General features: G+C 42.7%; 1 pseudogene; it reads left to right on the top strand.

Moving 5' to 3' along the window:
• Positions 1-9,376: 9,376 nt before the first annotated feature.
• LOC107537857 (large ribosomal subunit protein eL33-like) lies at positions 9,377-10,398 on the top strand (annotated as a pseudogene).
• Positions 10,399-13,378: the final 2,980 nt, after the last annotated feature.

Below are 13,378 nucleotides of genomic sequence, written 5' to 3'. Positions count from 1 at the left end.
CCCCAGGCAGGAGCAAGCTCTGAAATGGGGGTGAGATTGCTCTGCTGCTGTCCTGCTTTCCTGCCCGGCAGCCCATTCTTCACCTGGAGGCCAGCCTGGTCCTTAGAACTTCCATTGCTTCCCGTTACATGATGGTGAGAGAGCCTTCCGATGACCTTCCACAGCAGTCAGAAGAAAATTCAAAGAAAGGGTGCTTTCTGGCCTCTTCTCAAGCCACCCTCCCCCTCAGTCGTGCCCCGGCCACGTGGCTGTCCCTGATTCTCTCTCCGCTCCGCACCCGGGCCTTTGTACCCGCTGCTTCCTGCCTCCTGGAGATGCCCGTCCCGGCACCTTTGCTTGATTGCCCCTTTCTTACCTGATCTTCTGTGTCACCTGGCAGAGAAGGTGTCACCTGGCAGAGAAGCCGTCTCCAAGCACGTCATCCGCTGCTCAGTCTACACACCAGTGTTTGCTTTCATTGACTCAGTAACTCGCACCATGATACCTAGTGATCTTGGTCATTTTCTTTCTTTTCTGTTGTCCTCTCCCAACTAGTATAGAATTAAGATACCTTTTCTGCATGGTTCTAGGAATCCCCATTTGAGCTTGACATATAGTAGGCACTCAATAAATGCTGGAAGGAAGGAAGGAAGGAAGGAAGGAAGGAAGGAAGGAAGGAAGGAAGGAAGGAAGGAAGGAAGGAAGGAAGGATGGATTATGCCACCAGTTGTGCTATATGTGAAGAGAAATGGGACATTAAAAGAAAAGTGGAAATGAGATAGAGGGAAGGACTTTTAGGAAGTTGTTTAACCTCCAAATACTGTGTCCCTTAGGGGTGGAGACAGGCCTGCCCCTCATGTGTGGGGATATTCTGGAGCCAGAGATAATGCATAAAAGCTGCGGAGTGCTAATTAGCTCTGTCGGGGCCCAGGAAGCCAGCAGGTCTGAGTGGCTGATTTGCAAGGTCTGTAGCCGAAAATACTTCCTGCCAACTGCCTGGAGGGGCTGATAAGGGAAATGACTACATTCTGTGGATTAACATATTCTAAGCAGGCTAAGAGAAAACAGTGGTAAAGATGGAAAGAAAGGAAAAGCCACCCCCATTTTGGTTACCATGCCTAAGGGACGAAGCTGTGAATTCCTTGACAAGGATCGTTGCCTTGGAGTCAGCAGTGGGTGGCAGTTGAGTTTAATTTTTAGGGGTAGCTACTGGCAAAATTAGGAAAAAAGTATACCTGTATTTTTTGTGCCCACTTCTTGGTTTCCTTCACTTTGCCTTTTCCTATTTGAGCGATGAGCCCCACACTTATTTTTCTTCTTTCCGTGAAGAGCAAGCTATTACCGACTCTGCTACCCCATCTGATATGCCTTCTCTGGGTGATTTCTTAAGTACCAGACTTCCCTGGACATCATAGTTCAGGGAAGAGCACTGAACTAAACATCAGGAAAGATAAGGATTCTGGTGCTGGTCCCTGTTCTGTAGGTGTATTAGTTACGATTTCCTCGGTTGAAAGTTACAGCATCCCAGACCAAAAGCTTAAGAAAATCATTGGCTTACCTAATTAAAACTCAAGGGAGGTGGAGACTTTAGGCACAGCTGGGCCCAGGGGTCTAGCAATAACAGCAGCTTGGTCTCCTTTCCATCTCTCAACCCTCCTTTTTTTGACCTATTCCAAACTCTAACCTTTTTTAATTAGACAGTTGTTTCATTATTGACCCTCTCCATGTTGTAAGAGTTATGGTCATTGGTAAGTCCAAGATTTTTGTCTTAATTCACTATCAAACAGGAAGAAGCATCTCTCCATCTCTCCATGGTCTGAGAGGCCAGGCTGGGGTCATTCTTAACCCTGTGTTGGCTGGGGGGTGAACCAGAGCAGCTGCTATGAGCACTATGATTGCCGATCCCAAGACCCTTTGAAAGGAGGGAGGAGACATTCACCAGAGGAAGGGATGCTTGTCAGGAAGACAACCAATGTTCCTATTATTTTCTCATCTGTAAAATAATTGCATGCAGTAAGATTTCAGATGTGGATATGCTCTGAAAACCGTAAATCCTTGCATCAATGAAAGCTCATATGGCCTTATAAAAACCCTGTTTTATGATTCCAGGACCCTTGCTATGCAAGGTATCAACTTGTAAGGCTGCTGGAAAGACCAAATGAGACCGTGTGTCTGAGAGCATTTTACAGGATACCTGGCGTGAAGTGAGTGCCCAGTGTTAGTATGTCTCCCTCATGCTAAGTTATGTGCAGTTTGCCAAAAGTTTTACTTGAAGAGAAGAATCTAATGGTTGGAATTAGTCATTTCTGCCAAGCAGCAAATACATTTGGGAATGAGTAGGTAAAATTTCCAGTATTTGTTTATATAAACTGATTAGTTTATATATCTATCTATCTATATATGTAATTCTCTCTCTGATTTTTCTTCTTCTGTCTCTGTCTCTGTCTACACAACTGTGGAGGGAACTGGGCAGAGTTGAATCCACAGATATTAGTAAGAGTATATGTATGTGCTATGTTACCATTTGAATTCTTTACCATGGGGAGTGTTGCGCACACATCACTGGTGATGACTTTAACACCAACAACGGAAATAAGGATGACAGGTGTCAGTTTTGTGAGACAAAAGCTTGGAGTGGAAACTTGCTCAGTGTGAGCTGCCTGGGAAGGGAAGAAAACTGACTGATATGCTGGGTACTGAGGTCATGGGGCGGCTGGACTGGGTCTCTCACTTGCGTATTACATATTCAGAGAAAAACTGAGTCTTCGTAGGCAGCTTCCAGAGAGAGATCTAAAGGGCAAGTACCCTCTCAGACAGTGTAAAGCCTCAGTTCTCGGATGCGGTGCGACGTGGTAGAAAGAACACTGGACTAAACACCGAGAGACCTGTGCTCGCGCCTTGGCTTTCTTGCTGACTAGCTTTATGATCTTGGATAAGTTTCCCTCCTCTGGACATGAGGAATGCTGATCCTGGAGGTGACATGTGTCAGCTTTATGGACGTACCCCAGTGCTTCTGGAGTCCAGCCCCCACATAGAACTAGGGCACGTTTTTAGCGATTATTTCCTCTCATCTAGTCCCCGTAACCTTCATGTTGGACTGTTTGTCACTTTAGCTTCAGAACAGTAAATTCAACCCTAGTTTATGGTCTGTTCCATTCCATTTCATCCAATACACACCAAACCAAACACCGCGACCTCCAAGGGGTCACCCGGCACTTTAATTAATGTATCAAAACTACCTAAGTGGGAGGAATTTTGAGCATGACCACGGGCAGTGCTGTGCTCTCTCCACAAGAGGTAATTATTATAGGTCTAGAAAACAAAGACAGGTAGGTAGTCCATAGACTCTACCTTTGAAAAAAAATAATGAACTAGGAACAAAAGAAGAGAAAGTGCCCTAACAATATACACAGCAGCAAATGTGCAGTTTTTGACTGAGCTATACTCAGTGTAGTTGCTCAACAAATAGTCACGATATCAGTAAATAGCTGGGGAAGATGGATGGATGGATGGATGGATGGATGGATGGATGGATGGATGGATGGATGGATGATTAAGTGGATGGGTGGTTGGGTGGTTGAGTGGATACAATGAAAGCATGAATAAATCTCTGGATATGAAGATGAAGGAACTTGCTTTTTTTGTAGACAAACCAAATAGTGTCCTTACCAGCATTCCCCAAAGAGCTTTTCAGATAAGGTAAAATGTATTACCCTGAGTGAAATCATTAGAATACACAATAAGTGGATATGCTCTTTTGGACTGATTGGTATTGTTGTTATACATTGAGTAGAACAAATATTACTTATATGTTTATTTTTGAGGTGGTAATAGAGTAATATAAAATGTCAGAGAGCTATTTTGCTTTACCTGAGTGTTTAGTGCCTTGGCTTCTCGATAATACATTTTGTTTCTATTATTTACAAGCCACTATAACACTATAAACATTATCCTTTCTGGGTAGAATTACCTATAAAATAATTTGTTATGTAAGGTTGCCAATTATGAGGCTAAAGCATACCCATTAAGGGTATTTACCTTGTAATTTGTGATGAGAGAACTGGGTGAAATAAAGCATGAAATATGATTATTGTGGCTGAGGGCATAAGGATATAAAGCCACTCATTTATTTTAGGAGTGGGAATTAATTGAGCCGGATATGTTAACATTAGAAAGAGGATTGCCACAGAGCAGAGCTTTTTCTGCCACCTCTTTTCAACCCAGGTGACTTCTCCTCAAGTATCCAGAGTCTTTGTCCAGCTCCTTAACTGCCCTCTCCCACTTCCTTTCCTCCCTCCCCTATCTTAGACCCCCAAACTCGAATGCCCTGGACCTCTGTTTCTCACTAGATTCAACCATTCAAAAAGCAGCTATTGAAGGAGTTCAGTGCATGGTCTCTGGAGAAAGAATGCCTGGTTCTAAATCCTGGCTGTGCCGTTTACTAATATTAAAACTCTCAGAGCATCAGCTACCTCATTCTATCAATTAATGATAGTAATGATTATCACAGTTAGCTCATTTAATCCTTGTAACTAATGAGCTAACTGTGCATTAAGTATTTAGAACATAATAGTAAGATTTTCAATAGATGTTATAGTAAATTTTTTCATCACATTATGAAATATGAAAAATAAAAAAGAAAGACACTCATAGTCCTAACACCCTAACTCATACCTACCTTTTGTTTTGTTTTAATATACTAGCTTTTAAAAATGGAATTGTATCTTCTGGATCTTTTCCATAGTTTGGAGATGCCACAAATGTGATCATTAGCTTTTATACTTTTTTATTACAGAAAAGTTTGCCTACACATATAACTACAAAGACCAAAAACTCACTTCCCAGTTTAGAAGACCTCTGTAGCTTAAGAGCATTTGTTAAATTTTAAGTATATTGCTGGAGTGGAGTACTTCATTAAACCAGTAACTAATCTTTGAATCTGGTTATCAGGTTAGTTCCATAGTCTGTAAAGTTTCACCCAACCTGTAGGACACTTTGGATGAATTTATTGTATTAGAATCACAGGCTTGGGCTTTGAGGTCATCTGATCCTGAGTTCAAATCCTGAATCTGGAGGTGTGATCTTGGGCAAGTGACTCAGCTTCTCAGATGCCTCATCTGGAAGAAGAGGTTAATAACACTACATAGTGTTGTGAGAATTACCATAAGGATAGAAGCTATTCTTATTTGAGCTATCACAGTGGCCGCTGGTGAACTTTCCTAGAGGGAAAGTATAAGAAAACAGGTTTTCCTGGAAGTGATAAAGTTGGATGCAGAGATATTCTTTAGGGAGCCTGGGCAGTGACTATGCGTCTCCCTCCTCATACGTCCCAGGCCCACCGCAATCAAGTATCGCATTGATGCTAGAGAGCAAGGAGTGCTACATGTCTGTAAGCTTTCCTTAAGTCGGAAGTGCTCATGGATAGAGCCCTCAGTATAAAAGGGCAACAATATAAAACTGGAGCTTTCAGATTCAGCAAAATCCCTTATGCATGGACAGTGTCATTATTAGCTGTGACTCCATGAGACATTTTGGACTGTGCTACAGCTCAGGCTGCACAACAAAATACCACGGACTGGGTGACTTAAACAACAGAAATTTATTCCTCACAGTTCTGGAATCTGGAAGTCCAAGATCAAAACATCAGCCAATTCAGAGTCTGATGAGAGCCCTCTTCCTGGCCTGTAGATGACCGCCTTCTCCCTGTGCTCATGTGACATTTTCTAAGTGTGTGCATGGGGAATGCCTGGTGGGGGAGGGGGCGGGAGGGGTGGAAGAGACACTGAGCTCCCTGATGTCTCTTTTTATAAGGACACTAATCCCATTAGGTCAGGGACCCACCCTTAGGACCTCATTTAATCATGATTACCTGATTATAAGCATTATCTACAAATAGATAACGCCTGTAATGTCACATTGGGACTTAGGGCTTCAGCGGATGAATGTTGAGGGACATGGGGGCCAAGGGAAGCCGTACTGAGTTACGTTACATTGTCTCTTCCCAATGAGAGTTGTGTCAGAATCAGCTGAATAGTGGTTATGTGCACTTGTGTGTGTGTGTGTGCGCGCCCCTTCTTCCTCCAAGCTATAAGCGACCAACATTGCTGCAGGTGCCCACTGTTTTCTCTCCCCAGCAGTGGGTGCATCTAGGAAGCCCAAGTGAACAGTCTCACCTCATTGAAGGCAAAGGCTGGGAATGGAAAATCTCGGGCTAAAATGATGAAAGGAAAGGTGGTAGCCCTAGTTTCTTGCTTTTACCACCAAGATAATTCTCGAGCATCACACCCAGGAGGTGGAAGCCACACTTCCTACTTGTCTTCTGTTAAACAGACCTCTGAAAAACTGTAACAACCCAGGATGTTAGAGTTTCTTGAGAGGCATATTACACATTGAGATTTCCAATCATGACTCTTTCTAAGAGTTTTCAAAGTAGTTTCCTGCCTCTGTCTTAATGACTTGTCTTCTTCAAGCTCACTCCTTGCTAATGTATGACACCAGACCTGACTTCCTGGAGAGAAGTGATTAAGGAGCACCAGCCCCTTGCTGGGAAACACATTAGCACGATCTCTAAAATATGCTCCTTAGACTCATTTGATCTATGATCCGCGTTATCATTTAATATTGGGCTAGCTTAGACTCTGTCTGCATGTACTAGAAACATCTGTTGACATGATCCTTTAAGCAAGACAAAATAGGTACTCTGGTAATTGCTTCAAAGTGTTTGATTCTTTTTCAAAATAGAATTGTGATTTAAGAAACTTAAATGACATAATTATAAAGTGTGCATTGAGAAAGTATTCATTTCTCCTTAAAAATTTAATTAGGCCCTTCCTAATCTCTATTGCAGATCTCATAATGAACTTGTTTTTCTTCCAACTGCCTCTTCTGATTATGCATAAATAGGATGTAATTACATATAGGTGGAAGGTTATTGTATACAAATATGTTCAGAAATTGTGTGAATCAAATGCACAATAGGTTTCAGTATCCTTCTCATCCAGTGATACAGATTAGAACCCAAATAAGCAATTTGCTCTCTCTTTGTATCCACCCGGCCTGTTCCTTTTTCACATTAACACTATGGAGCATGTTAGGCAATAGAAAGAAAATAATCAGTCATTTTGACTTCCAGCTGAAAGGAAATTTGGTTTCTTTGTATATTTCCTTAACAGGTGAATTCCTCCTTATTGTTGCTATTGTTATCACCATCTCCTCACTTTGCAGTCTCTTCTGCCAGTTCCTCGCCTCAAAGTTTAAGATGGAGCTCTAAATCCAAATCCTCGTTTTAAGGGAGGAGTGAAAAGAAGAATGTTTAGTGGACAGTTGGAAGTATGGTCATCTTTAGCAATGCTTGTCCACACCATAAATATTTTGGTTCCCCAGAAGGTTCACAGTAGCAAGACTTTCCAAAAATGTAATTTAAGAACAGCCTGCAAATTGATTTTCTTTCCTTATGCTTTCAGGCTGTTGCTAGAAACTGTGTGGGTGCGCACCGTGTGCATGTGTGATAAACAGCTAATTACCTGTCAGTTACTATAGCAATGTTTATAGGAAGACTAGAAGCTCAGGCAGCTCTGTTACCCAGCTTCAGAGAAGCAAGCCCTCACATTTCTACCTTTCAAGCCCTATTGGAGTTTCTGGCACCAATTTTAGGATGCTCTTCATTTGTCAAGTTCTTGTGGAACCAATTTAGCTTCTTTCCTTTGAGTGGAGACTGTGTTAATTTGAGTGAGAGGTGGAGAGAATCAACTTGGAGGAAACTTTGAGATGCTAATGCAATAGACTCATGACTTAGCTCTACAGAGTTCTGCTAGCAACAGTGGATATAGCACTGGCCCAGCAAGAAGTCTTCAAATAGCTTTCCTTAGCCCCATGAATCCTAAACAACAGCAACAAAACCCCAAAGGTCGCCAAGAAAACACAGTACTTTATTCTTTCAACACACAGTTTTGAGCACCTCCTATGGGTCAGCACTGTAGTAGTCTCAGGGGACAACACACGCAGTAACTGGATGTTAATAAGTCCCTACTTTGGGAGAGACATGCATTCATTCAACACATATTTTGTAAGCATTTGCCATGCTCTAAGCACTATGTTGGCTGACCTGGAAATGATAAAAGAGAGAGACACAACCCAGATTTGGAGAAGAGATCAGCAGTAAGGAAAACCATCCAGGAGGAAGTTGGCCAGGAAAGGTGGAGAGAATGAGAGGGTGTGATGGGAAAGTGTTTCAGAGAAAGAGGTAGTCTAGTGAACCTCAGAGACGGGTAAATATGGCAGATTCAGGAAAAAGCGGTGACTGTATCTGAGAGCATATTTCAAGACAGGTGAGGGCAATGCCACAGAGACATAAGCAGGAATCGAATCATAAAAGCCCTCAAGTAAATTGTGACAATCCTATTTTTTGAAAGACGACTACAACAATATCTCCCATCCCACATGCTTTTTAGAATGTGACCTTCTCTTATTTCCTCCATCAAAGGTGGTGGCTTTGTTCCTTCCCCTTGAACCTGGGTAGATGTTTTCATTTCTGAGGCTCTTTTATATAATGCCTACGCTTCGGTATTATTCTCTGAGGACATTTGCTTTTGGAGCTCAGTCACTGTGCAATGAGGAAGCCCAAACTAGTCCATGCAAAAAGACCACAAAGGGAGCCCACGTGTAAGTATTTGGGGCAATGACTGGCTGATGTCCAGCCAACGGCTCACATCAGCTGCCAGACATGTGAGCGAATTCTCCTCCGAATGGTACCAGCCCCCAGCAGTCAGTTTACTCCAGGCTTCGAGTATTCCCAGATGAGATCTCAGACATTGTAGATCAGAAACAAGCTGCCCCTGCTGCGCTCCCTGTGAAATCCTAGCCTTGGCTGGTTTGTTACACAGCGGTAGCAAATAGAACACTTTTTAAGGAGTTTGTTCCTTTTTTGTGAGTGGGGAGCCACTGAAGAGTTTTAAGCACGTAAGGAACAGAATCAGATTCTCATAGTAGAAAGATCACTCTAGCTCTGACGTATAGGAAACATTAGTGAGGATCAACTCCAGAGTCAAGGGGACCAGTTGGAAAGCTATTGAACAAACTCATGCAATACGTAAAAGTGGCCTGGACTTGGGTGATAGTAGGAGAAATGAAGAAATTAAGTGAGGAGTTGCAAAGGAGTTAGAAGCTCTAGGGCCTGAAGCTAGATTGAATGTGGTGGGTAGACGAGAGAAACAAACATTATGTTAGGGTTGTTGTCTTGGTAGCAGGGTGACTAATGATGCCTTTTACTTTGATAGGAAACATTGGAGGAAGAGTCACACATTTAGGTGGAGGAATATGCTAGGGAGTCAGCAAGTGGGAGATAATTAATTCTTTGGGTGTCCTATGGATCCTTCACACCCCAAAGCAACAATTAAAGATGTCCGGGAAGTACTTGGTTATACATGACATTTATAGATGTTTTCTTCTGTTCTCCTAAGTCAAAGAGGAATATGTGGAGCAGCCTATCTCAGAATTTCTGCAAATTAGTTGGAGGTGATGGATTGGCAAGCTCATAAGTGAAGCTCGTCTCGTTTCAAGGCCTTGCACTAAGAACTGCGGGGTCACAGTGATGAGTTAGAATTGCAAATTCAGCCCTAGGTCCAGGGGCCTAGCAGCAAGGTAAAACTTGCAAAGATACGTCATTTAAAAAGGGCAAGGACATGATTTAAAAAGTAGACATCTGTCCTAGTGGGCTATCAAAGTCCATAAGAAAGAGAAGAAATGTGAGCAGGGGATGCAAAAAAAAAGAGAGAGATGCTACGACATGGGCTATCTTGGAATGTGCTCTGACGTCAAGCTTCTTGTTTTAAAGACCAGGTCTTCCACCTGGTAGCTTGGGAAAGTTTCAGATTTATTTCCTCCCATCTGTGTAGATGCAGAGCTACCTAGAGAATTTATTCACAAATAGGTTAATGTCCTTTTCCGAAATGGAGAAAAGTTTAGGTGAACCATGTAATCATTCTTTTCGATGAACACTCCTTCTAAGTAATAATTAAGGTGATGATAGGTCTTTTCATCATGGTGGAGCCTGAGGGGGCCTGCTGGAAACAGCACTTCGAGGACAACAAACATGTCTGGAGGCTGTGGTCCAAGGCCATTTTTGCCAGCTATAAGTGGGGTCTCTGGAACTAGAGGGAACACATAGCTCTTAAAATTGAAGGCGTTTATGCTCAAGATGAAACTGAATTCTGTCTAAGCAAGAGACGTGCTTATGTGTCCCAAGCAGAGAACAGCGCAGTGCCTCCTGGTGGCAAGCCCAACAAAACCAGAGCCAGCTGGGGACGGGTAACTCGTGCTCGAAGAAATGGTGGCATGGTTTGTGCTAAATCCTGAAGCAACCTTCCCCCTGAGGCCAGTAGACACAGAATCCATGTCATGCTGGACCCCTCAAGGATTTAAACTTATTGAAAAGTAAATAAATAAAATGAATTTGTTCTCTTGTAAAAAAAAAAAAAAATGATGTTGATGATGGTGAGGATGCTACTGATTGATGATGGCAGCCACCTTTCATGAAACGCTCACTAAGTTCCAGGCCGTGAGCTAAGTACTTTTTATACGTAGTTTATTTTTTAATCCTTTCACCAAACCTAGCAGGCAGATACTATTATTACGATCTCCAGTCTCTAGATGGAGTTCTGGACTGAAATGGTCCAGTGTTCACATTCCCAGCTCTCCCACTTTGTGGCCGTATAAGCTCACCTGTGTGTACAAAGGGGCTAAAGCTTTGCTGTGCGCATCCCTGAGTAGACGCACGAGAGGACACAGAGTGAGGTGGGTGTGGGCGCGTGGCCTCCATCTGTTGCGCGGTCCCCCTTGGCTGGCTTGTCTTTGACCATCGTCCTGTTACTGCCTGTTTCCTGCCCTCCTATCCACCAGCCGGTAGTTTTTGAATGCCTAACACGTGCACAGATTTTTGCTAGCTATTGGAGAAAATGGCAAAGATAGATTATCCCTTTGGTAAGTAAAAAAGTGTTTATATTAACTAATTTAGGGAGGGATTTGGAGATTTCCCCCCATTGTTACTAATTAGGAAATTTTTCAGTAAAACGTTCACCCTCCTCTTCATGCTATGTCACATTTTCATGTGCACCCCTCCCCGCAAAGAGAAACGTTCTTTTCTAGGAAATATAATGTTTAACTATTTAATTAAAATAATTTAGAGAAGACAGAGTCTATGAGGACAGGTCCAAGCAATCAGAATTCTGAAGCTATTCGGACAAATCTGGGGGGGGGGGGAATATAAACAAATGCAAAATGAAGTCACGCATCTTGTTAAAAGCCTTTTAATCACCCTCAGTCTCTTAATTCAGATCTCCAACTCCCAAGGGGCTTACTGAGGATACATGGGTCAGTCTGTTACCAGATAGAAAGCCTTAGGAAACCTTCCCTTTCTACTAAAAGATTCCAGATTTTGACTCACAAGGGCTCCTATGCTTGTCCCATGGTGTGGCTACGGGAAGCTGGCCCCGCACAGCATATGTGCCTGGATTCTGTGCTGACTTTCCTGCCGTGTCCTATCCTGTGAGCCCTCTAGGCTACACCCCCAGCTCAGCCGCTGTCCCTCAGCTTGCCCAGCACCCTGTCCACCTGTTCTCCACCCAAACAAGCTGCCTTCTTCCTTGCTGCTTCAGGTGTCCCTTTCCCCTTCATGAGCTCCCTTTCGAGGCCATTTGTTGGATAGAAAACCTTTCTAGGACTGTTTTGACTTCTCAGAGAAGTTCTAAGAACTTCTGCAAAAGGAAGTGGTTGGTTCCCATTCCTTTCCTTCCCAAAGGCTCGTTGGAAGTCATAGAAGTCACCCGGTTTCTCCCCAGTCCGGCTCAGCTGCGGTCAGTATTGCTCTGCGGGGCTCCCGCGAGCGCCGAGGACCTCCGCAGCCTACCTTCACTCTGGAAGATTCTTCCCAGAACAGGGAAAACTGCTCAAAAAAAAAAAAGTGCCATCTTCAAGGAAAACAGCTGGAAACTTTAAAATGGTAGCTTTTCTTCTAAACCAAAATAACACTTTATAGCAATTAAGACCAGAAAAAATTCCATGAACTTGAAAAACACTAGGTTTTGAACAAGTAAAGGGTAATTCTGTGAATTTCAAACTGTGAATTAAATATATGGAATTTTCTTGACTCTGAGCCTCTAAATAAATTCAAAGCATGTTCTGGAAGGTAGATTTCAAGTGGGGATCAGTGATCAGGCAGGCTGTTTGGGAAGTACCTTTACACTTTGACTGAAATTGAGATGGACAGTCCTCATCACCAACAGGCAGGATGCTAGACTGAATGTAATTCAAATTGAGTTAATATTTCTGAGGCCAACTTGGCACGAGTTCCGTACCAGGCACTGTGCCCAGATAAAGACAGCAGAAAAGCCAAGCTATTGAGCCTTGTGGACACATATTGGACAATTCCAGTCATTAAGTAAATGAATCTGTAGAGATTCTATGAAAAAGACAGTAGCCCTACCTTTCTCGAAGTGTATTAAAAGTTATAACATTAGCAAAGTAATTTGAAAAACTTTGGATTCAACAAAAGTGAACCGGTTTCTCTGCTGTGAGGCTTTGTAATATTTTTGTAGATCTCCAAGAGCAATGTAGAGCGTGCAAAGTTTTCTACATGTACTAACTGAGAAACTGTTTTCTCTTCGGAGGATCTTTGAGTGCTGGGGCGTGGTCTGCAGAACGGTCTTTGGGAATCATTGTATGGTTGTTTCTTTCCCCCCAACTGTAATCTGTTAAGACAGAAAGAATGGGGTGCATACAGACCCCAAGCTTGCCACTCATGCTAGGAAAGGAGAAAGTACAGCAACATGCTAATAGCCATTGACTTCTTTGCCTCATTATGCAGTGGCTTCCAGGTTTTGATTAATGAAAACATTATTGGACACAACCATACTCAATTCTTTTCCAGGCACACAGCACATTATTCCAAAAGGTGGGCACATTAATCTTTCGTTGTTTATTTTTAGCTTCTTTTGTCCTTATAAATGGCTACCTATACCAGTTCTGGAATATCTTTCATTTGGACAAATTTGACCACAAGAAAATACCCTTTGATGGAGAGGGGTCTGCGATAAAAAGCACATTACTCCCTCATAAATGTACACTTTCTCCTACCATAGCACTTGTCCAGTTATGAGACCCAACTTGAATGAAGCCATCTCTTCAAGTCTGTGTTTTAAAGAGATGGACTTAATGCCTGGGATCTCTCATATAATCAAGAGACCTAGAGGTTGAAATCTGTTCTCGTAATGCCCAATGAGTTGTTCTTTTGCATCCGTTACGCTATCTTAAAGGATTTTCTATCCCATTTTTCTGACACTAGAGACCCAGGTCTTTCTCCATTCAGTTCCGTCCGATGCTTTCTCATCTTGGTAGATGTCATCAC

Source organism: Miniopterus natalensis, chromosome 4 (genome assembly GCF_054644295.1).
Source record: "Miniopterus natalensis isolate mMinNat1 chromosome 4, mMinNat1.hap1, whole genome shotgun sequence".
Classification (NCBI taxonomy): domain Eukaryota; kingdom Metazoa; phylum Chordata; class Mammalia; order Chiroptera; family Miniopteridae; genus Miniopterus; species Miniopterus natalensis.
The sequence above is the reverse complement of the archived record's forward strand: the minus strand, read 5'-3'. Positions and strand labels throughout refer to the sequence as shown.